The sequence below is a fragment of the Macaca thibetana genome, chromosome 13, assembly GCF_024542745.1.
Source record: "Macaca thibetana thibetana isolate TM-01 chromosome 13, ASM2454274v1, whole genome shotgun sequence".
Lineage (NCBI taxonomy): Eukaryota > Metazoa > Chordata > Mammalia > Primates > Cercopithecidae > Macaca > Macaca thibetana.
This window is the reverse complement of record NC_065590.1, coordinates 94,822,965-94,848,902: the sequence shown is the minus strand read 5'-3', so window position 1 is coordinate 94,848,902 and position 25,938 is coordinate 94,822,965.

Genomic DNA, 25,938 nt, shown 5'->3' with positions numbered 1-25,938 from the left:
AATGGGCTTTTCTTTGCTACCACATAGCCAGGCTGCAAATTTTTCATACTTACATGTTCCACTTCCCTTTTAAATATAACTTCTAGTTTTGAGTCATTTCTATTATCCTGCACCTGAGCACAGGGTATTGGAAGCAGCCATGCTACACTTTGAAGGTTTCTCAGCTTAGAAATTTTTTCCACCAGATCCCCTAAATCACCACTCTAAAATTAAAGTTCTGCAGATCTCTGGGGCAGGGGCACAGTGCAACCAAGTTCTTTGCTAAGGCATGACAAAAGTGACCTTTGCTCCAGTTCCCAATAAGTTCCTCACTTCCATCTGAGACCTTGTCAGCTTGGCCTTCAATATTCATATCTCATACCACTATCAGCATTTGGGTCACAACCATTTAACCAGTTTCTAAGACGTTCTGAACTTTCCTTCATCTTCCTGTTTTGTTCTGAGCCCTCCAAACTCTTCTAACCTCTTCCTGTTACCCAGCTCCAAAGTCACTGCCACATTTTCAGATATCTTTATAACAATGCCCCATTCCACAGTAATAATTTTCTGTATCAGTCTGTTCTCTCACTGCTATAAACAAATACCTAGACTGGGTCATTTATAAACAAAAGAGGTTTAATTGGGTCATAGTCCTTCAGGTTGTACAGGAAGAAAGATGCTGGCATCTGCTCCGCTTCTGAAGATGCCTGTGGAAACTTATAATCATGGCAGAAGGTGAAGGGGAAGTGGGCATATCAGATGACGGGAACAGGAGCAAGACAGCGAGGAAGGAGGTGCTATACAATTTTATACAACTAAATCTCGCAAAAACTCACTATCATGAGGAAAGTACCAAGTGGATGTGTCATGCGCATCCGTGTGACGAGACCACCAGACAGGCTTTGTGTGAGCGATAAAGATTTTTAATCACCTCTCTGCAGGTGGGCTGAGTCCAAAAAGAGAGTCAGCGAAGGGAGATAAGGGTGGGGCCGTTTTATAGGATTTGGGTAGGTAAAGGAAAATTATAGTCAAAGGGGGGTTGTTCTCTGGCGGCAGGAGTGGGGGTCACAAGGTGCGCAGTTGGGGAGATTTTTGAGCCAGGATGAGCCAGGAAAAGGACTTTCACAAGGTAATGATATCACTTAAGGCAAGGATCGGTCATTTTCACTTCTTGTGTGGTGCAATGTCATCAGTTAAGGCCGGACAGGGCATTTTCACTTCTTTTGTGATTCTTCAGTTACTTCAGACCATCTGGGCATATACGTGCAAGTCACAGGGGACGCGATGGCTTGGTTTGGGCTCAGAGGCCTGACAGGATGTTACTAAACCATTCATAAGAAAACTACCTCCATGATCCAATCACCTCCCCATGACCCCACCTCCAACGTTAAGGAATATATTTCAAGATGAAATTTGGGCTGGGACACACCTCCAAACTGCATCAGACAGCCTCTACTTCTGGCCTTAGATTAGAAGACAGAAGTCCATGTGTCTCCTCTGTGGTCCCCATCAAGGTAGAGGCCACATGAGACTCTGCGGCTGAATCAGGGGAACACCAGTAGTTGTAGTGGATGCCTGAGCAGATATCTGGAATCCTGGATACATAGAGCAATCAATGTCTAACATGGTAATTCATATCGTGGAGCTTTCTGTTTTCCCAGGGATTGTTTCTGCCACTTTTTCTTTCTTTTTTTTTGAGACAGAGTCTTGCTCTGTCGCCCAGGCTGGAGCGCAGTGGCCAGATCTCGGCTCACTGCAAGCTCCGCCTCCCGGGTTTACGCCATTCTCCTGCCTCAGCCTCCCGAGTAGCTGGGACTACAGGCGCCCGCCACCTCGCCCGGCTAGTTTTTTGTATTTTTTAGTAGAGACGGGGTTTCACTGTGTTAGCCAGGATGGTCTCGATCTCCTGACCTCGTGATCCGCCCGTCTCGGCCTCCCAAAGTGCTGGGATTACAGGCTTGAGCCACCGCGCCCGGCCTCTGCCACTTTTTCTTATGGCTAAACTTACTCATACTTCAACATTCAACTTGAATAACACTACCCAACTCCTCGGCCATCATCCACCCTCATGTTTCTCTGTTAGGTCGCTCTCCACTGGCTAACACAGAACCTGTACTTGCCCTCTTTCTGGCATTCTTTCTTATGAAATTCTATTTACACAGTCAATCCACCATGTGCCACTTGGCACTGAGGGTCAAGGATGATAGTCTCAAACTGTTTATCTAGTTTTTAGCATAAAACCTGTCACCCAATAAATGCCCTTTAATTTTGAACTGTATTCACAGAACCCTACTATTTACACGAAAGAAGAGATAATGTATAAAAGTGAATGATACCCAGAAAACACTCAAACCATTATGTTATTCCCGTTCTATGTTCAAACATAAAATTAATTAACAAAAATTCTTAAGACACTTGTTAACACAAGATTTTATCCACTGTAGACAGAGTTTTATGCTTTTGGAATTAGCTACTTAATGCTAACAGGAACTTGAAAGCTTAATGCTCCTTTTTTCTTGTGGTTTCTATTATAATTTTTAGTGGTTTGTTGATCAATCTGGAAAAAGTAAATATAGTTTTGAGCCCTCTTGTTTTTTAGCATATTTTCTTTTGAGTCAGCCATGAACTGTCACAGTTGAGAAATACACTCCTCTGTGTCCCTCTGAACCCTCAGGAATCTTCATTCAAGAGAATGGGAAAGTGGAAAGGTTTCTGGAACAATTGGGCTTTTGTAGCTATCAAAATTGAGATTCTATAGTCCTCAGATGGGCCCAAAATTGCTTCTCGCCAACTAGAGTTCTTGGTACAAAATTTAACCAATTTTAAAAAATAATTAATTAATAATTTTTGAGGCAGAGTGTCTCTCTGTCGCCCAGACTGGAGTGCAGTGGTGGCATCTCAACTCACTACAACCTACGACTCCTGGCTTCAAGTGAATCTCCTGCCTCAGCCTCCTGAGTAGCTGGGACTACAGGTGCATGCCACCACACCTGGCTTTTTTTTTTGTATTTTTAGTAGAGATGTGGTTTTGCCAAGTTGGCCATGGCTGGTTTCCAACTCCTGGCTTCAAGTGATCTGCCTGTCTTGGCTTCCCAAAGTGCTGGGATTGCAGGCATGAACCACCATGCCTGGCCCAATTTTTTCTTTTTTCTTTTTTTTTTTTTTTTTTTTTACCAAATGTTTATGACATTGAGCAAGTCATTTGACTTCTAAGCCTCAGTTTTCTCAACTGAAAACGATTGGCGTGACACTGCCTCATCAGATTGTCAGGTGATTTGCATTCCTTCTGTCTTTCCCTTTTGAGAATCTCATTTTAAATACAAGGAACATGTAAATCAGAAAGGGATTTTAGTTCTGTGGGCCTTTATGCTGGTAACTAATGAAACCACTTAGCGTATTTTCTGTTAGTGTTCCTAGAAAAGTGAGAGTTTCGAGAGGGCTGAGAAATACTCTCATCTAGAATGTACTCCCCAAAAATGTAATCCACTGAACATCAATAGGTTTGCTGAGCCTTTAACACAAAAAAGGTACAGGGTGAATCTTAAGGAAGAGAACGTAGTTTTAAGACTTACTTAATCATGGGACACTTTTCAAAAACAAAACTTACGTGTTATAAAATTTTTAGATGTGCTAGTGTAATTTGCTACCTCATATTTCAGAGGACAATAAGGTCTAGAGAGGTTAAGTAACGTTTCCAACTCCACCCAGTACACCAAAGATATGCTTCACTTCATCAATGAGTCTTTCTACTAATTTATTTTACAAGTAATTTATAATAAAGAGAAAATGTTTTTTATTCTAGGGAAAAATAATTTACTTGAGTTAAAAATTTGCCCCCAGCCCCAGTCTGAAAAATGGAGAGCAAGTTTTGTTTTTTGTTTTTTGTTTGTTTTTTTTAATACTTTAAGTACTGGAGTACACGTGTAGAATGTGCAGGTTTGTTACATAGGTATACACATGCCATGGTGGTTTGCTGCATCCTTCAACCTGTCATCTACATTAGGTATTTCTCCTAATGCTATCCCTCCCCTAGACCCCCACCCAGTTTTGATTGCCTTGATATAAACATGCCCTCATTGCTCAGTGACTGTAAAGGCATGGCAATGCTATGACTTCCCTCTCTGCGTAGACAGAACATGAAAGAGAGCTGAGATGTGCTACTGACAAGCTGTCATCCCTATTAGTGGGAATGGTGACGTGGAGATGGGGCTTGTACAAAATCCTGGTGATAAACCAAATTGATCTGGTTGAAATTTCAAAACTTGAATGAAAATGTAAACTACGAGTCTAAGAGTTGACTCGTTCACTGTAATTTTTTCCCTATTTTCGTTATCTTTATTTTTTTAAATATTAATAGTCCTGTGTTCTTAGTACATTACTTACCTGTTTAGAGACACTGTTTAAAAACAACTATTGCCACTGGTTGTTTTTTTTTTGACACTTTAGAGGTAAGTCTTTTTTCTCAGAGCAATCCTTGAGTCAGGTCAAATGAAGGCAAGTCCTGAAAATTGAGCTGTTCAAGCATATGTGGATAGGACAAATAGTGACAATTCTCTGGCGCATGAGGCTTTTGGAGCATTTCAAACCAATGTGCTCATTCTAGTCACTGCTAGCCTGCTGATTTCCGTAGCTAACCCAGTTGTGAAGCTATTGGCTTTCAAGACTACTGAAAAGCATTGGAGAAGGGGATGGAAATAGGGATAGTTAAAATGTCAAAATCAGTCTTCTTTACTGAGATCCAGCCTTTTTTCTTTTTTTTCCTGAAATACTCTGCAGGATTGCTGCAAACCTTTGAGTTATCTTCAGAGTTCTGAAAAAAACCACGCTGATTTTTGCCAGTGTTCACATTGATTTTATGGAGGTCCACAGACCATCATTGCTGCTGACATGCTATAGGCTTATTCTGGCACATTGCACACTGTATTATTAATCTAATCATTTGTTTACCAATCTTTCTTTTTTTTTTTTTTTTTTTTTTTTTTTTTTTTTTTTTTTTTTTTTGAGACGGAGTCTGGCTCTGTCGCCCAGGCTGGAGTGCAGTGGCGGGATCTCAGCTCACTGCAAGCTCCGCCTCCCGGGTTTACGCCATTCTCCGGCCTCAGCCTCCCGAGTAGCTGGGACTACAGGCGCCCGCCACCTCGCCTGGCTAGTTTTTTGTATTTTTTAGTAGAGACGGGGTTTTACTGTGTTAGCCAGGATGGTCTCGATCTCCTGACCTCGTGATCCGCCCGTCTCGGCCTCCCATAGTGCTGGGATTACAGGCTTGAGCCACCTCGCCCGGCCTTGTTTACCAATCTTTCTTTCCACCTGACATTTAACCCAAGGTTAGTGTGTGTGTATATAATGCTTTTCACATTATAAGTGTTTAGAAAACATTTTTCAAATTAACCTGAGCAGTTAACTATAAATCTAAATGAAGAGGTAGAAAATTATTGATCATAGCAGTGAAGTCAGGCACACATATTATTTGAGATCCAACCAAGCCCTTAGATATTATCCAGTGAAGTTTAACTCTCCTGTTATTACAGACAAAGATAATAAAACCAAAATTGGAAAAGCGACTAGCCTAGTTTCTTATGCGAGGTAGGTCTTTGAGAACAGAGAGATTTATTTTATCTCAATGGCCTAGGCAAATGTAATCCCTAAGAGATTAAAGAACACAATAGTAAACTTCAGCAGGTTCTTTTGGATAAGATTTAGGATTGGCAACTTTTCCATGTAAAATCCTCATGGGAAAAATAATTTAGTCCTCAAAAGGGACATAGGTGATCCTTTTATTTGTTTTCTATTTCATTTATTTCTGCTGTTATAGATCTTATCTACTTTCTTTTAATATTTTGTGCTTAATTTAGCTATAAATTTCCCTCTAATAATACCTTTACCAGTCTCTCACAGTAAATAATATGTTGTACATTTGTTATCAGTCAGTTAAAAATAGTTCTCAGTTTCTGTTGTGATTTTCATTTTGACTCATGTATTATTTAGTAGTGTCTTGTTTAATTTCCAAATATTTGGAGGTTTTTAATCATTATCTTTTTTTGTTGTATCTGGCTTAATTTTACTGTTGTAGAGAACATACTCTATATGATTTTTAATCTTTTGAAACTGGCTTATTCTTGCTGTATGGCCCAGCATATGGCAAATTTTGTTAATGTTCTATGTATATGGTTTGAAATTTTTGGAATTTTGGGGTGTATTGTTCTATATATATCAATTAGGTGAGTTATTAAAATCATATATTGAAATTTGCTGTATCCATTTTGTCTGATTTACTTTTGCTTCGTTTATTATTTCTAAGAGAGGTATATGAAAATCTTTCTTTATGGTTGTGGATTTTTCCATTTTTTCTTTTAAGTTTCTTCATTTTTTTATGGTTATAGTTTTGGTTAGTTTAAAATAAAATTATGTATTACTAGTGGGGTCACCCTATTGTAACTACATCTCTGGTATTCTTTTTATCTTATGCTTTGACATCAGCTTGGGCTCAGCTAGAGTTTGTATGGTGTTGATCTTATCCTTTTATTGCCAGTGTTTCTTTACTCTTTTATTATAGATATGCTTCTTATTAGCAAGGTGTAGTTTATTTTAATATAACCTGGCATTTGTCTTTTAGTTGCTGAATGCATATTTAATGTGAGTACTGATATATTTAGATTTATAGCCCCCATCTTAGTATTTGTTTTCTATTTTTCACATCTCTTCTATTTTCTTCTGTGTCCTTTCTTTCTATTTGTTGGATTAATGAAGTATTTTAAAATAATTCCCCCTAAAGCACACTCCCAAGCTCGTTAGTTGCACATGCTTCCATCATTCTTTTGATGGCTACCCAATGGTTACATAATCCCTTTTTCACAGACTGAAGTTAAACATGTTGAGTGCATCATAATCCAGGGGACTAAGGATAGTTTGATATGTTTTGTCCCTTCTCATAGTTTGTATTTTTAATTGTCATCTTTTTCTGCAGTCATAATTGCCTATATTTATCTATTTATTAATCTTTTTCGAGTATTCATCACACCACCTTACATCTCTGAATTTTCATTGGGGATTATTTTTCTTCTTCCAACATAATCCCCTCTAGTATTTCCTTAAGTGAGTTTCTGCTAGTGACAAATTAACTCAGCTTTGTTTATCTAAATGACCATTTGTCCTAGTATGTATCTTCATTTTCATTTTTTGAAGACTTTTTATTGTTTTAGAATTCTAGATTGGCAGTTACTTTTTAGTAACATCCTTCTGGTCTTCTGTCTTCCCTACTGCTCTTACTATTGTTGTATTAAAAGCAACATGCATTGTTTTCTCTCTGGCAGATTTTAGGAATTTTTTTTGTGTTTCTGAAGTCCAACTACAATGGGCTTACATGGAATTTTATTTGTGTTTTTTCTTTCTTGGGATATATTTTATTGGTTTGGAAAATTGGCATACATTGTGTCTTCGGATATTGATTTTTGCCCCTTTTGTTCCTTTCTGGAATTTCAATTACTTGCATGTTAGTTTTTTTTTTTCTTTTTCTGCCATGTCTCATATATTCTTTTTTCTTTTTTGTTATTTTCCACCAATTTCTCTCTGGATTTCATCCTGGATTATCTGTTATAGATTTAGCTTCAAGTTCACCAGTTCTCTAAAGCTGTGTGCAAACTTCTCTGAAACACACCCACTAATGGTTTATGTCAGTTGTTTCATTTTAGTTCTATAATTTGCTTATGATTATTTTTATGGTTTCTATTCATTAAAGAAAATGTCTTGTTTTCTGTTTTCTTAAATATATTAGTAAAAGTATTTAAAATTCTGAGGTGAGATGTAGAGCATGAAACTACGATATAAGATGGTATGTATTTTGACATGTCTACGCAGTGTTGGCATAACAGGTGGAAGACATTCCAGGAGAGGGGTCATCTGAGTTGATTTTTACAGGACAAGCATAGTGGCCTTGTCTGGAAAAGGGAGAAAAGCTATTTTAGCTTGGGCTGATGGCAATATAAGGACCCAGAAGTGGTGCATTAAGATGTGGTGTGAAAATCTGTGTGTGTGTGTGTTGGGGGGGTGGGCAGTGGAGGGTGGCTGGGGTGGGAGCTATAAGCAACTTCTTAGAGTTCCTTCTCATGTTGGATCCTCTCCTATACTTTGTGAGAGTCCACTGACAGCAAAAGAAGAGTGACGCTATCAGGTTGGTGGATTAGAAAGTCAGCTCTGGTGAGTGTGAGAAAGTTGGATAGGCAAGGGCAAGAATGGAGGAAAAGAGATCAAGCTGGGGCATCAGATAAGGCTGATCCCACTGGAATCAGAGTATTTCAAATTCTCTAATCCCCTTCTTTTTCACCATTTTGGCTTCTTGGGATGAGTTCTGGCTGTTTTCCTTGCACGTGAATAATGATACTTTCTTTTCTCATATCCAAGACCTTATTTTCTTTAACCCTCATGTGACCCCTCTTTTGTGGATTATTTAGAGTTTGCTATGGTTTGAATGTATGTGTCCTCCTAAATTTATAGTTGGAACTTAAGACCCGATGTAATAGTATTAAGAGGTGGAGCATTTCAGAGTTGATTAAGTCATGTGGGCTCGACCCTCATGAGTGGGATTAATGTCCTTATAAAAGGGCTCCAGGTACTATCTAGGCCCCTTCTGCCCTTCCATCCCTTCTGCCATGTAAAGACACAGCAAGAGGTGTCATCCTGAATGTAGAGAACAGCCCTCACCAGACACCGAATCTGCTGTCACCTTGATCTTGGACTTCCAGCCTCCAGAACTGTGAGAAATAAATTTCTGTTCTTTAGAAATTGACCAGTTTCAGGTATAACAAAACTACATCAGATCACAGGGCATTAATTAAAGAACTTGTGTGTGAGTCTCAGAATAAATAGCAAATTGCATAAAACTGAGCACTGTTTTCCAAACACAGTATTTGCTGTGTTGTGTGTTTTAATGCTTAGGGCAAGTTTTGTGGAGCCTACTCATCATCTCTAAGTCCACAAAAGACATCAAGATTGGAAAAATTATGCCTGATTACACTGCATTTTAAATTGAGGTCTTGCCACCAAGACACTATCTCTAAAATTGGTCCCATATGGTCCCGGCTATATGGTACAAGGACAAAAAAATGAGATTTGAGATCAGCTTGTCTTGAGCATTTTTTTACTTCTTTGCTCTTTATCCTTAGGCAATTTATTTAGCCTCTTATGCCTGTGAAGAGCTTGGCTTAGAGTGGAAGCTCGGGAAGTGGTAATTTCCTTCCAGTTTATCTGACAGTCTTTTCTACAGGGATGATGCACATAGTGACCTGACAGTTCCCATCGGTATCCCACCATATCTCCTCCATTCCTTGCAAAAGGGCAGCTACACCTTGAGTCCTTTTCTGAATGAGGGACTGATGTGAACTGCCCATCTTACTCACCAATAAAGTCTGCAAGAGATAGACTTCCTTGCCTATGTAGACTAAAAGTAAACCGAGGAAAATGGGCAGAAAAGAAATCGCTTGACGTTTATTTGAAATTAACCCACTTGGGTGACCACAGTAATGAACTACTTCTCCCACACATACTGGTTCCTAGTTTCACTGGATTGGCAGCTTTGATCCGGAAATCCCAGGTGTCTGAGTGACGACTGAGCTATGAAAATTCAAACAGGATGACATTTTCCAAGGAGAGTTGGATTAGTGCAGGGGAAAATGCTGCCAAGCTGAAAACTTTTCTGTATGGAGGAACGAGAAACTGCATAAGGAACATCATACCTGCAACATGGTGAAGAGCTGGTGACCTTTGTGTGAAGGAAACTTGGGCTCCGCAGCCGACGTTTTCCTGTGTCTAATGCTAATGTTCCCCTTCTAATGCAAAACCAGCTGCAAAACCCATCTGCACCCTTCTAATGCTTTTCTTCTCTTTCCTGCTCTGGTTATTTTTTTTTCCGGGCACACTTCTTACACTGTCAGAACTTAATATTATTTTACAACCCTGAGCCAAACCTTGGGAGCTTGAAGAATAGCTGAGAGGCAGACACACAAGCATGACCTGACCCCCTTTTAACACACACATGGCTCTTAAGATAGGGGAAAAAGAAACTAGGACTCTGCTGGTGTTGTGGGAAATGGTTTGTCCTTATCTGAACTCAGTTTGTGTTGGTTGGGGGCTTCTTAAGGAACTCCCTTTGCTGAGTCACTCTCTCAAGGACATTCTGAGGGTGATAAACTCAGATCATGTGAGATACAGGATTACAGCAGGGAAAAAAAAGGACTCTGCTAAGGCCATGAAGCCCAGGAACTTTCTCCACATTCTCTAATCTTTACACAATCCTAAAGGGTAAGTAGCATTAATCCCATTTGTATAGATGAGAAAGTGGGTTCAGAAAGTTTTACTGCCCTAGTGTCACAGAATTAGTAATGATAAAGTCCAGGATTTGCATCTAGATTTACTTACCTTCAATATCACGATGGCAACAATGGCCATTTACTGAGCATTGAACATGTCCCACACACTCTAAGGACTTCATGTTTATCACTCTCATTATTCCTTACAATTCTATCATACCCATTTTAAGGTTAAAAAAAATCCTTAGTGGTGGTGAAACCCCGTCGCCACTAAAAATACAAAAAAATGAGCCGGGCATGGTGGCAGGCACCTGTAGTCCCAGCCAATCGGGAGGCTGAGGCAGGAGAATGGCGTGAACCTGGGAGGCGGAGCTTGCAGTGAGCCAAGATCGTGCCACTGCACTCCAGCCTGGGCAACAGAATGAGACTCTGTCTTAAAAAAATAAAAAGTCCTTAGTAAGATTTTATTACTTGTTCATGTCTATCAGGGATGATACTTTATATGATAAAATAAAAGCACAAAGCAAATGAGAGCTAAATGTTCCTCTTGCCAATGCCCCAGGTGTTCTGATAGCACAATCTTCAATTATTAGCTTTGATCTTGAAGAATTTCATAATAAGATCCTAATAATTAGGATGCAATTGAGGTGCAATTCTAAGCGCTTTCAGATCATCAGCAATCCTTCTGCCAACAAAAGATTGTGGCGTGGGGCTAACGGACACTTTATAGTTATCAAAGGATCACACCCAAGACAGATGGACTTTTCTAATTGTAATTTTCCCTCGTGTCACACCTCACTCACCCAGCTTCAAGGAATGAATGCATGAAAGCTGCTGAGAAGGTGAATATTTACTCCAGGGGACATGTATGCAGTTTCAGTACGTTTGAGTTCAGTTCACATTTATTGAGAGTGAATCACCAAATTACTGGACCATGGGCATTGTGTTTGAATGTTTCCAAAAATAATTATTTTATTTAGTATTCACAGTTATTTATGGTAGGTATTATTGTCCCCCTCTTTTCTGACAAGAAAACCTACTTCAGTGAGGTATAGGCCATAAAAAGATTAAGTGACAGAAGAATTTGAATTTAGGCTCTGATTCTTTTCTTTCTTTTTTTTTTTTTTTTGAGCTGGAGTTTCGCTCTGTCACCCAGGCTGGAGTGCAGTGGCGTGATCTCAGCTCACTGCAGCCTCCGCCTCCTGGGCTCAAGCAATTCTCCTGCCTCAGTCTCCCGAGTAGCTGGGATTTTGGGCTCCCACCACCATGCCCAGATAATTTTTGTATTTTAGTAGAAACAGGGTTTCACCATGTTGACCAGGTTGGTCTTGAACTCCTGACCTCAGGTGATCTGCCTGCCTTGGCCTCCCAAAGTGCTGGGATTACAGGTGTGAGCCACCACACCCGGTCTAGGCTCTGATTCTACACCGTATGTGATATGGTTTGGCTGTGTCCCTGCCCAAATCTCATCTTGAATTGTAGCTCCCATAATTCCCATGTGTTGTGGGAGGGACCCAGTGGGAGATAATTGAATCTTGGGAGCAATTTCTCCCTATTGTTCTCATGGTAGTGAATGAGTCTCATGAGATCTGATGATTTTATAAGGGGAAACCCCTTTCGCTTGTCTCTGATTCTGTCTTGCCTGCTGCCATTTAAGACGTGCCTTTCGACTTCCACCATGATTGTGAAGCCTCCCCAGCCACATGGAACTGTGAGTCCATTAACCTCTTTTTCTTTAAAATTTACCTGGGTATGCTTTTATTAGCAGTGTGAACGTGGACTAATGCAGTATGACTTTATGACAACACCACCATACAAACTCATGTCTTTCTAATTCTCATACTTTGGTTATGACTTGGTTTACTGAGTGTCCGGTTGTGCCCAGGCCTGTGCTCAATCAACCCGTCTATACCTTAGGAAGCTGGAGTCCTTAGACACATAGAATAATTTGATTTGCCTCACCTCCTACATGAACTGGAAGAAAAACAGCCTTTTTAAGCCCGCATTTCAGTTTTCATAGCACTCTGGTGGGGAATGAAGGGGATGAAAAGGATCACACCAACGGGCTTCCCAGGCTTCCAGCTGTGTCCATGAGGTAGTGGGCTGAAAGGAAATCTAGAGAGCTATTATGGTATAATTTTAACAAGAAAAACACCTTTTAAAAGTTCATTTCTGCTGCCCGAAAGCAGTGCTGAGGTTCCTGGAGCCTCATTTGTGATAGGAGCCATTTGGGATCACTTCATTACAGGCATTCATCTCCCCTCTAGTGTGTTTTTATCTTCTCTCAGGATTGCCCATAGAACTTGGACTGAAAATTCATTAGGCAGGGACTGGGGCTGCTCTAAGTCAACATAAAATTCTGTCATATTGTCAGTGCTCATTACGTCTTCTATAAGATATTGTACTTAGGGTCTTTGGGTTTTCAAATATACTACCACACTATCTTCCAGCAGGCGAACCTGGCAGATATTTTCTCCATTGGTCTACAGATAATGCTATTTTCCATTATCTGCCTTGGAAAACGTTGACTCTTCAATAGCCAACATTTGTGAACTAATCGATTACAAATGACTATGAGGTCAATGTTTTCCTGATTCAAAGAGCTATTAGCATTTTATTTGATATAACTTCAAAAAGAGAATCATTTTAGGAGTACCTGTATGTACTACATTGTATGAGAATTGTCTGTTACACACCCTGATTTCCATGAGGATGAGACCAGAGAGGTACTTTTCCCCTACAGTGGTTACAGGAGGTTGAACCACATGAAAATGTTTTAAATGATCTAATGTCAACAATTTCATATGGTTCGATCTAATACCACATGTGGAACATAGCAAGTAATAAATAAATATTTGTTGGTTGGATGAATAGATGGAATATAGACGTCTAGGTATGCCTTTAGCCAATTAAAACTTAAAATGGGGGGTGAAACTATTTACTCAGCAGCAGAAAATCACTCTCTTTATATCGGCATCCAGTGGGCTCTTGTCTTTGGAGACAAAAACAAATCAATGTATTTTTGCTGCTTGAATTCATGCACTTGTTCATTCAGTGACCCTTTCAGTAATTATTTAGCATCTTATGTGACAACACTATGCCAGCTGAGAAAATGCAGAGAGCCCACTGACAAATGTTGGAGATGGGGCAGTCACCAATGTTGGCAGCACACAGAGGAAGTACATGCCATGGTAGAATTAAGTACAGGAACCATGAGAATCTAGAGAACAGGCTCCCCAAACTGCCTGGTGTGAAGGTGACACATAAGCTGAATTCTGAGAGATCAGTTAGGAGGTATCTGTCAAGGAAGTTAGGGAAAATAGAAACCCTCCAGAAAGAAGAAACCGCTTCTTCAAACACCTAGAGGTGCCACTTCCTCAGGATAGGAAGGTGAGCCCAGACTGAAGGAGGAGGCAGGAGCCAGGCCAGAAAACTCTTTTAAGGAGTTTGTATTTTTTCTTGAGGGAAATGGGGAGGCAGTAAAAGGTATTAAACAAGGCAGTGACCTATTCATCTTTATGTATTAGAACAGTTGATCTGAAAAATGATTTGAGGACGTTTTTCGACTAAAAAGTGAACTAGTGGGAGTTTTTGCTGGTATGGAATCAAATTTGTAGCTGATTTTGGTAAGTAGCAATTCTTTGCATCTTTATTATATTGGTCTTTTCATTATGTCAATTATGTCTCTCATCATTTTGGAATGGCTTTGTGTTTCTAAGGATTCTTTCTAATTTGCAGGTTGTCCTGGGTGGAGGAGTTCATTCAAATCACCTATACCAGCATTGCTGAAAATAGACATTCCCTTCACCAGGACTTCAGCAATAGAAGTACGTAATTTTTGTGAAGATTCTTTGTTGTATCTTGTTGTCCTTATGAACCAGACATGAGCACAGGAGCTAGGAAGATGTCATCTTGAGTTGCTTACATATTTGAACTGAAAATTAAAAAAATCTTCCCTTCCCTCCAACAAGAACCCGTTGCCTGAACAATGCTTTAGGAGAGCTATTTTCCAGCACACACCCGTGTCTCTTCTCCAACACTCAAAGATTAAAGTTAAAACAGTCTCTGAAAAGCTTTTAAACTGAAAGACAGAAAATAATACTTTCATTGTATTATTTTAAGCATTTATTTTTTTCTTGTCATATCATTTAATTTTTAATGATCTTTGTTTTTTATGGAAATATTTACATCTGTCTCATTATAAAACTGCAACTGAATTAAATTAGCATATATTTAGTGAATACCTACTAGGTAGACAGAATAATGCAGACATGTTGACAGGATGGCCTGGAGTAGAGAAGTTGGAAGGAAATTTATACATTTTGACTGACTTCAATGACTTACAATAAAATCAGTGTAGTAAGCAGGAAAACAATTCCTTCACTAAGAATTAGCAGATGGGTGGTCAACCATTACTTGCAGGTAAGTAACTACACCGTCTTGTGAATTTATTCTTTCATTTGTTGAACAAGTAATTACTGATCATTTGCCATGTGCAAGGTATTGTGCCATGTGCTGTGGGGGTTAGAAAAGAATCAGAAATGAATACTGATTTCTTTGAGTTAATGGCCTAGTATTATAGATAAATCATACACATAAATGTCTCTGGCAATAGTCTCTAAAGCCTTTTGATCACTCAACACTATTAGGAAAAATATTTGAACATACGGCCCAATATACCATTTATTATAAGTAAGTTTAATTCCTTTTGTAAGTATACTTTTAAAAAGTAAGATACATAACAGTAAAATGATTTATTTTTTCAACTCAATAGAATATTTTGATTAACTTTTTTAATTAATACCATTTTTATTGAGAACAATATGATTGACTACGCTTATTTACCAAGCATTATTTTAATTATTTTCACTTAGTAATTGAGAATCTGATTTTAATTTCATGTTATTTAATAGTTTTTTTAAAAAAATATTATAGCTGACAAGTTTTCTTTATAGGAACACATAGATCTAAATGGAAGAAATGCATCCTTGACTTTTCTTTAAATATTGATATACATATTTTAGTCCCAATTATCAATTACGTAAAATTTTCTTTTTCCATTTTTTGCTTTTGAATTCAGCTCATAAATGTCAGCCTTTCTTGATGTCAATCGTTACTGCAAACTCATCTGAAGATGTAGCATTTTTTATCTATTTTAACAAATGAGTTTGAAATCCACTAAAACTCTTCATTAGGAAGTACTGCCTAGTCCTGCTAGTCAGTATTATACTGATAGTCCTAGCCAGAAAAATTAGGCAAGAAACAGAAAAAGAAATACAAATAATCCAATTTGGAAAGGAAGTAAAATGATCTCTATTTGCAGATGACATGTTCTCTACATAGAAAATCCCGAAGTATACACACACACACACACACACACACACCCCTACTAGAACTAATAAGTTTAGCAAAGTTTCAGGATGCAAGGTCAACACACCAAAATCATTTGCATTTCTATATGCCAACAATGAACAATTCAAAAAGGAAATTAAGAAAATAAAATCATTTACACTAATATTGAAAGAATAAAATACCCAGAAATAAATTTTAGAGAAGTGAAAGACTTGTACACTGAAAACTATAAAACATTTCTGAAATAAATTAAAGAGTAAACAAGTAAAAAGATAATCTATATTTATGAATTAGAGCACTTAATGTTGTAAAGAAACTACTCCCTAAAAAGATCTGCAGAATCAATGTAATCCCCATCAATGGCCCTTTTTCCCCTGAAATGACAAAGCAAATTCTCAGATTCATATGGAACTTCAAGGTGCTCCAAATAGCTGAAACAATATTTAAACAAAATACAAACAAAATTGGAGGCTTCACAAATTTTCAGTTTCAAAGCTTACCACAAAGCTGTGATAATCAACACAGCAGAGCACGGGCATAAGAATAGGCATATAGGCCAATGTAACAGAATGAGAGTCCAGAAACAAACCCAAACATCTATGGCCAATTTATTTTCAGCAATGTTGCCAAGACCCTTCAACAAGGAAAGAATAGACTCTTAAATAATTGGTGCTAGGACAATTTAAAAAACCATATGCAAAAGAATAAAGTTTTACTCCTTTTTTCACTCCATATACAAAAATTAACTCAAAATTAATCAATGACCTAAGTATAAGAGCTGAAACAACAAAGCTAGTACAAATAACACAGGGGTAAATGTTCATGGCTTTTTCTTTGGCAATGGATTCTTAGATTTGGCATCAAAAGCTTAAGCAACAAAAGAAAACTAGACAAACTGGATTAATAAAAATTAAAAATATTTGTGCATCAAAGTACATTATCAAGAAAGTGAAAAGACATTCTATAGAATCGTGGAAAATGTCTGCAAATCATATATCTGATATAAAGGCCTAGTATCCAGATTATATAAAGAATTCTTATAATTTAACAATAAAAAGTAAAACAATCTCCCACATGGACAAAGACTGGAGTAGATATTTCTCCCAAGAAAATATGCACACGTCCAACCAGTACACGAAAAGAGATTCAACAGCACCAGCCAAAACCACGAGAACCATTTCACGTCCAGTAGCATGAGTATTAAGAAAAAAGAAAGAAAGGAAAATCACAAGTATTGGCAGGGATGTGGAGAAATTGGAATCCTTGTACTTTGCTGGTGGGAATGTAAAACGGTGCAGTTACTGTGGAAAACAGTTTGGTGGTTCTTCGAAATTTAAACTTAGAATTATTGTATGATCAGCCATTCTACCCCTAATTATATACCCCAGAGACTTGATAACAGGTATTTAAACAATATCAAAAAACTTTTCCACAGATACTTACAACGGCTGTATTCACAAGGTAGAAACAACCCAAATGTCCATCAATGAATAAAAGCAGAAATAAAATTGTGGTATCTACATACAACTAATCAATCCTAAAAAGGTATGGAGTGCCGATTCATGCTACAACTTGGATAAACCTTGAAAACATTATGCTAAGTGAAAGAAACCAGACCACAAAATGTTACACATTGTATGATTCCTTTTATATGGGTTATCCGGAATAGGAAACTTGATAAAGAAAGCAGATTGATGGTTTCCAAGTTAGAATAGCAGGGAATGAAGAATGATTGCTTAATGGTTATGGAGTGTTTTTCTGTGGTGATCAAAGGTTTTGAAACTAGAGAGAGGTAGTTGTTTTACGACATGGTGAATGCGCCGAATACCACTGAATTGTATAATGTCAAATGATTAATTGTAGGGGATGTGAATTTTACCTCAGTAAAAAAAAAATGTACACATGGACATTGTAATAAAAACATGTAAGACAGCTATTAAAATTCTTCAGAGTTTAGAATCTATGCTTTTGAAAATTGCTTAACATAGCAAAGCAAATACCTACCGGTCTAGAAATAGAGATTAAATTTAAAGATTACTATATTTACCTGAAAAAAACACTATTTTCAAATAAAGTTTCCAATGAACCAGGAACTGATGAGGAAGACAATTTTAAAATTAATTTTCATTGTAATTGGAGCTACAGTGATAGAATGCATGGACGGATATTTTGAATCACCTACAAATCATAAAGTCACTTTAAGTTTCTTGTATGATGACCACAAGTTGTAGGAAGTACCACTGCAAGACCTTATATTTTAAGTTAATTTCAGACTTTCCTGAAACTGATTGTATGAAGAGTTAAATCTTTTTGGAAAAAATGTTCTCTAGGAACCATCAACTCCAGATGTACAATTTATATTTTCAAAAAATGTATCAGAATTGTCACAACCTAAGCATACTCTTAACAGCTTCAAGAACAGTTCCATCAGTAGAAAGATTATTCTGAAAATTAAAAATTATCAAAAATTATTTGTTATCTTGCGTTTTCAAGAGTGACTGATGTTACTTTTAATTATACAGATTGAAAATGAAGTTACAAAAAGTATAAATTCTGATGTCCTAATCTGCAGAAAAGCAAGACATAAAAATGTTATGATCAAGAAAGACATCAAATTAATAAAGTATTTATTGTATTAAATAAAATTGTGACACTGAAATATTATTTTTTGTAATTTTTAAGTTTATATCAGTCATGTACTTCTTTTACCCCTATCATGTTTTATAATTAATAAAATATTTCTTAGAGAAAAAAGTTTTGTATTTTATTACCTTTGCCTGATCTTCTTTTATCTTGCTTTTTAAACTGAGGAACCTGTGATAACATTTTACTCTGGGCATCACAAATTATATATTTGGCCCCAAGCATAATGTATGAATTGCAGCTTTTACCACCTCCTTTAGGAGACCCATGCTTCGAGATATATATATTTTTTTCCCTAAGGAAAAATGTTAAGAGGGATGCCCACCTTCCCTGGTTCAGGCTGTTTGTTCTGCATAGGACCAGTCAAAACTCTTTCAGCAAACAGTATTTACCTAGGATTACCTGGACTACTATCTGTACACCAGGTTGACAATCTAAAATATTGAAGATACAGTCTTTGAAAAAGTTAAATCACATCAGTAGCTAACTGTGAAACTGTGCTCTGGACTTGAAGCTGTATCTGATTCAGGGGTCAAAGACAAAGAGAGGGATTTTGTGGCAACCGATTCTTTACATAATAAACATTCGTTACAGTTGTTTTTTCCCTTCTGTTATTGAAGCGCTGTCTTTGTCTGGGGTAAGTAACAGAGGTTCGTTGTCTCACACTAAGAAAATCAAGGATATGCACACACAAGTAGTGAGTTTAAGAGTGGAGGTTTAACAGACAAAAGAAAGAGAACAGAGAGTAGCTCTCTCTCCTGCAGAGAAAGAGGGGAGCCCAAATGGGTCTTCCGTTCTGTGGTGAAGTGCAGGAGGTTTTATAGGCTGGCCTGAGGAGGTGGCGTCTGATTTACATAGGGCCCAAAGATTGGTTGGACCAATTGTGATATTTACATAGTTTACGAAGAAGCTGGCTACCCCGCCCTCATCTTTTATTGTGCCGATGGGTTTTCTATGTGGCCTGCCCCATGTTGTCTGCTCCTCACTGCACACACGGCTGACAAACAAAAGGGAAGATGAAGCTGCCGTGTTGAACACACCTAAGCCCCAGGTAGCCTTTTCCTATTGGCACAGCTGCTGGCATTCACCCACGCAAGCTTCCAACTTACTTATCTATGTCTTTAGCTCCATTTTACAGGCTGCTTTGTGTTAGGAAAAAAGAATGATTTTAGGGCTGCTTTTTATTAAAAGGAAAACCTCACTGAGGACTTCCTTATTCTCACTATCTGCATAAATAATTTCTCTTAACTCCTATATCATTATTTTATTTCCTATAGCACAACAATCATATAAGACTATTGTCCCAATATTAAGTTAGAAAATTGATGCTCCAAGATATCAAACTGGACCCTTGACGCAGTCAAATGTTCATGCCGATGCCAGCAATGGGTATGTAGGTGCAGGTCATCAATCCAGAAGGAGTAGGACTTTCCCTTTAAATCACTTGCCAAGTCTGCTAAGTACACTTTAATACATTTGCTCTTTGCCCTTTAAGAAAACTGTTTTCTTGAAACAAGACTATTTATTTTAGCTTTCATAACCCAAAATGAAAGGAAGCACTATGATAAAGTTTTCTATGATAAAGATCTTTCCTGAGATACTCCCTTTTTAAGTACTGAACCTTACCTTCCAGCATTTCCTGTTACTCATCTGTTATACGTCTCTGCCAATTACAGGTTTTTATTCTTTATTCCCTTTTCTTCACTTTCGCTGTTTATTCCCCATTTGTAAACCATCAAAAGTTTGTTGTGCTTGAAGCCATTCAGCTTTCTTTAACTTTTGACATGATTCAGTTCTATAGCCAGTTTCCATGTCATTCCTCATAGAAAACAAACAAACTGAGCCCAGGACATAAATTTCAGAGTCACTCAGCTGGGGTAGAGGATCGGGAAGGTGTCTGGCTCGCAGCTCCAGGCTGGCAAGGCAAGCACCGGCTGCTCCACACCCTCACACCCCTGGGAGAGGAGTCTTTTGAAAACCCAGGAAGCCACTAACCTACCCAAATGGGAATTTGTTTTTGGGTAATCACCAACACTTGACATAAAGAGCATAGACAGCCCTGAATTAGGTAACCCTGAGTTTGAGTCTTGACCTTGAGAAAGTTGTGGGCTTTTGCTTTATTAGCTATAAAATGCACATAACAATAGTCTTGACCTAGTGAAAGGCTGTTGTAAAGATTAAATGAAGAAATGATTAAATGAGATAATGCCTGGCTTGAGTAAAGTACACGTTTGGTAAATGTTACCTGTTTCTATTTGTGAAATACTTCTATAAGAAATCAATTCTCTATTCTCTTTCAAGTCAATTGACTATACTGTTATTTTTAGCCCTCGGGATAAAGCTTACCAAGTCTGAATCAGATAAATTGAACAATGGGTTGCTGGAGATAATTAATGAATCCAGAAAGTGTTTCTGGGGCAGAAGCTTAACAAAGAGCCTCTTCTCACACGGCCATAGACTGGGGGAGTATGCTTATCTGCTGAAGGTGACCTCATCTCAGGCCTCCAAGAACACATTCTCATCCTTTCTCATCTCTGGTGGCAGCACCCACTACAAATGTCTTGAGACCATAGATTGTCTTTCCTCTACCCCATCAACTATGAACAGACAAAGATCCTAAACTTAAACTTCTGAGAAAGTTTAAAGGGTGGCTCCCCTCCCCAGTTCCATGCCTTGAATAGAAGCTCTGTGTCAGGACAGTAAACTTCTTATCCTGTTTACATCGGCCTTTCAAGGTTAATGTTGGAGGGAAGGAGGGCTTACTTGAATACCCTCCTGGAATCAGAGCATGTGTATTTGCTTATAAATTAACCAGGCTAGGCAGAATTCATATCAGTAGCAAACAAGACTTTGGGGGACAATAACAGTTAATGGATATTTGTCCAGTGCTTGATACATTCAGATCATTTTCTGAACATGCTTCATTTTGTTTCCCAGCATCATTTTAGGGCATCTTGATGCAGGAGCAGGACCAAGATTTGGCTTCAGAAGTTCAGGTTCATACGTCAGCTCTGTTTAAGCCCCTCTCTGTGCGAGCTCAGGAAAATGGCTTCCTAAATGAAGTCTCAGTTCCTAACCTGGAAAATAGAGGATTTTTGAAAACGTCCTACTTCACAGGGCTTTTAAGAGATTGGATGGAACAGTCATTGATGACCTGTCTTTCCCCAGAAATCTTCAGTTCAGAAAGTTCAGGCATATTAAAAGACGGATTTGAGACAGAATGGGGTCTTCTGACTGAAGGGTCTTCCAGGGTCCCTGTTCCTGAAACATTAGCCATGCCCCTGGAACTTGGGCACCACCAAGGACTCTCGGTGTGAAAAGAGGTCTCTGGGCACAGAGCTGACAAATTTTGAATCTTGCTAACATAGCTGGTCAGCACAGCCCCATTTTGCCTCCCAGGAGATAATAAGAGAAACCATAACTGCTGACATCTGCATGGGACGGCAAAGAACGACACTTCTGCTGCGAAGAAATGAACCATTGAATGTATTTCAAGACAGCGTGAGGCCAACTGTAATAGTGGTAAAACCTGAGGCCTCACACTAAGATGTCAGTGAAGCAGAACAGATCACCATGAACACAGAGCTTTAGGTGATGAGAATGTTTCTCTCTTTCAGTGAAACATACTTGGCAGAAAACTTGCAGAATTCAGACTCAGTCTTGGCAACTTCAGGGGCCTCCCTAGTTTGGGCTTAATCTAACTTTCTCTTTTTCTTATGTTAAAAGATACATTGTATACATAGAACTATTCATAGAACTTTGTGTTTTGTGTGAGAGACTCTTCTTGAGAATATATCTCTATATTTTAAAAATAGATCTTAATAATTTTTGTATTTCATATTATCACTATAATAAGCTTTATTTCATAGTCTGTTTTTGTCTACACTCTATTTGTCTTGATTTTGAATAACATTTTTTCTTACCTTTTTTGAATAGATTATTTCTTATTTCATTTCAACTTAAGAAATTTGAAAATTAAACAGTCTATATTAATTAGCCTATAAATTATAATAATTAAATTGGCACATTATAAAGTTAATTCATAGCTTTACCTTCCTCCTAAACAATATTAGGCTCTTTATTCCCATCATTCCCCTTCTGAATATAATTATCAAGATTATGTTAGTTTCTCCTCTTTTTTTAACCCCATGAATCAGATATTTTTACTATGATTATTGTTTTTGTCATCAATATCTGTTTAGATTTACCCATGTCACTGGTTTTTGTTGTTGTTGTTTTTTTTCTTGAGACAGAGTCTTGCTTTGTCACCCAGGCTGGAGTGCAGTGGCACAATCCTGGGTTTAAGCAATTCTCCTGCCTCAGCCTCCCAAGTGTCTGGGACTACAGGTGCGTGTCACCACTCCTAGAAAATTTTTGTATTTTTAATAGAGACGGGATTTCAACATGTTGGCCAGTCTGGTCTCAAACTCCTGACCTCAGATGATCTGACCACCTCAGGCTCCCAAAGTGCTGGGATTACAGACATAAGCCACCACACCCGGCCCCCATATCATTGTTTTTGATCACTATTTCTTCTTCCAAGACCTTGCTTCTTGGGTTATTTTCTTTCTTTCGGAAGACTGTATTTTTGAATTTGTTTTCTATGTATCTGTGGATAGTAAACATTATTAGGCTTGCTTATATTAGGTCTTAAAATTTTGCTCTTATTCTTGAAAGATATTTTGCTGACAGTTGTTGTCTCTTAACGGTTTGAAGATAGTACTTCCTTGTCTTCTCGTTTCCATTGCTGATGTAGTGAGTTACTATCGGTACAATTATCTTTCCTTAGTAGCGAATCTGTACTTTCTTTCTGATGCTTTTAAGTTCTTTTTGTCTTCAGTGGCTTTTGGTTTCATGAGACTGTGTCTAGATAATTTAAATGTATTCTATTTGAGGTATGTTGAGTTGGGCTGCCTGAATTCAGAAGACTCCATTTTTTATCAGTCTTGAAAAATTTGTCACTGTGACTTCAAACTTTGCCTTGTCCCCTTTTCTCAATGCAAACCTCCCCAAACTCTGATTTGCTTTATGTTGCACTTCCCTCATTCTGTGTCTCTTGCTATTTATTTAATAGTTTGCAGCAGTTTGTTTTTCTGTGCTGCATCATAAATACTCAACCTTCAGCTTATTTATATCCAGTGGTCAACTCACTTTGAATGTTTTAGTGTTGACTCTTAGAAAAACTGTTAAGTTGTTTTTCAAATCTGCCTGGTCATTTTTTTTATAATATCTTAATCCTAAGAGATTCCCTGTTTTATTCTAGCATATATGTGAATATTTATACTCCTCCTATGAATTTTAGTGTCTGAATACTTCACAGTATTTAATACATTGTTTGCCGCTTTGGCTGGCTGTCATCGTGGTGCCCATTTCCTTGTGCATGTCTGTGTTTTGTTTTTGTAGCTTTAGTGTTCTCTGAAACCCACCATGGACCTGCGTTAGATCCCATTGCTTAATGGGAATGGTTGTTACGAGTGGAATAAGTAAAAAAAAAAAACCAAAAAAACAAAAAAACGGCAACATAAAATAGTAGAAAGGCATTCTGTTCTGGGATATGAGCAATATAGTTATGCGTTCTTCTTCTGATTCCAGTTCTCTGTATGATATAATTCTCACTTTGAAAGTAGACTGCCCTTCGAACTGGATTGATGTGAAAGATGCTGGAGAAAGAGACCAAGATAAATTTTAGGTTTCTGGCTTGGCTATTGGACAGGTAGTGGTTCCATTCCCTGAGAAGAGAGGGAGATAATGACTAAGATTGGGATATGACAGATATGACTGTGAAATCTACAGGTAGAAATGACTGGTAGATCTAGAGCTCTGTAGTGTGCTCTGGCTGTGAGATTTAAAAATAGAAGGGAGTAAGTTCAAATTTGCTTAACCCATTTTCTTTATGATCCAGGCAACTTCATTCATTATTTTTCAGCTTTCAAATAAAACACCCAAAATATTTTTCTATGACCCAATCTGAAGTATATACCCATCACACCTAAATTGTCTGTATCATTTTTACTTTTCTTCTTTGGACAAAAGACATGAGAACAGCCTGGGAAACATGGCAAAATCCCATCTCTCCAAAAAATGCAAAAATTAGACACCGTGGTGGCATGCACCTGTAATCCCAGCCAACTTCTAAGCCTGAGATGGGAGGATCGATTGAGCCTGGGAGGTTGAGGCTGCAGTGAGCTATGATCATGCCACTGCACTCCAGCCTGAGTGACAGAACAAGACCCTGTCTCAACAAAACAAAACAACAACAACAACAACAACAAAAACCATGAGAAACGACATGAGTTTGCCTCTCTCCATATGGGGCTTCCCCTACCAGCATCACTGTCCCATCTGGGCCATGATATTGCCTGTCTCTGAGCATTAGACTCCTTCATCAGTAAAAGAAGAGATTGGAAAAAATAATCTCTCAGGTACCATTTTCCTGTAAATTTTTCTGATTCTCAGTTTGGTTTGAAGAATTAGGATTGAAACTAGAAGTAGAAATTTTTCTAGAATTCCCCAGCTTTCTTTGTCTCTTGTTTCCTTCTGAAAGTAAAAGAGCTGTCAGCACTGCCCAGCCGTGAGAGCAACTCTTCACTGGCCCAGATCACTAGATCCTAAAAGAGAACCAGCAAATAAAGAATGCAATCCCACCAACAGTGTTGGATTGCATTATTTATTTGCTGGTCTCTTTTAAACTGTTGGTGGGAGTGTAAATTAGTTCAACCTTTATGGAAGACAGTGTGGTGATTCCTCAAGGATCTAGAACTAGAAATACCATTTGACCCAGCAATCCCATTATTGGATGTATACCCAAAGGATGATAAATCATTCTACTATAAATACATATGCACACGTATGTTTATTGTGGCACTGTTCGCAATAGCAAAGACTTGCAACCAACCCAAATGCCTATCAGTCAATTTTTTGTTGCCTTATTTTTCCTTTTGTATAATAAATGAACAGCAATAACAATAAAGTCCTCATAGGTTTAAACAAAATGAAATAATTTAATTTGAATGTTCGTAAGACTGGATAAAGAAAATGTGGCGTGTATACATCATGGAATACTATGCAGCCATAAAAAAGGGTGAGTTCATGTCCTTTGCAGGGACATGGATGAAGCTGGAAACCATCATTCTCAGCAAACTAACACAAGAGCCGAAAACCAAACACCTCATGTTCTCACTCATAAGTGGGAGTAGGACAATGAGAACATATGAACACAGGGAGGGTAATGTCACACATTGGCGCCTGTCAGGAGGTGGGGGGCTAGGGTAGGGATAGCATTAGGATAAATACCTAATGTAGATGACGGGCCGTTGGATGCAGCAAACCACCATGGCACATGTATACCTATGTAACAAACCTGCACATTCTGCCCATGTACCCCAGAACTTAAAGTATGACAATAAAAAAAAAGAAAAGAATAAAAGAAAAATAGAATGCAATCCACAGGTGGGATTCTAGGCCAATTTTTTGTTGCCTTATTTTTCCTTTTGTATAATAAACGAACAGCAATAACAATAAAGTCCTCATAGGTTTAAACAAAATGACTGAAATAATTTAATTTGAATGTTCGTAAGCAAAGTTTCCCTTAGAATGTTTCAGGATCATCAGTTTATGCAATAATTATATACAAGTAAATAGGTTTCTAGATTATATTAATAGA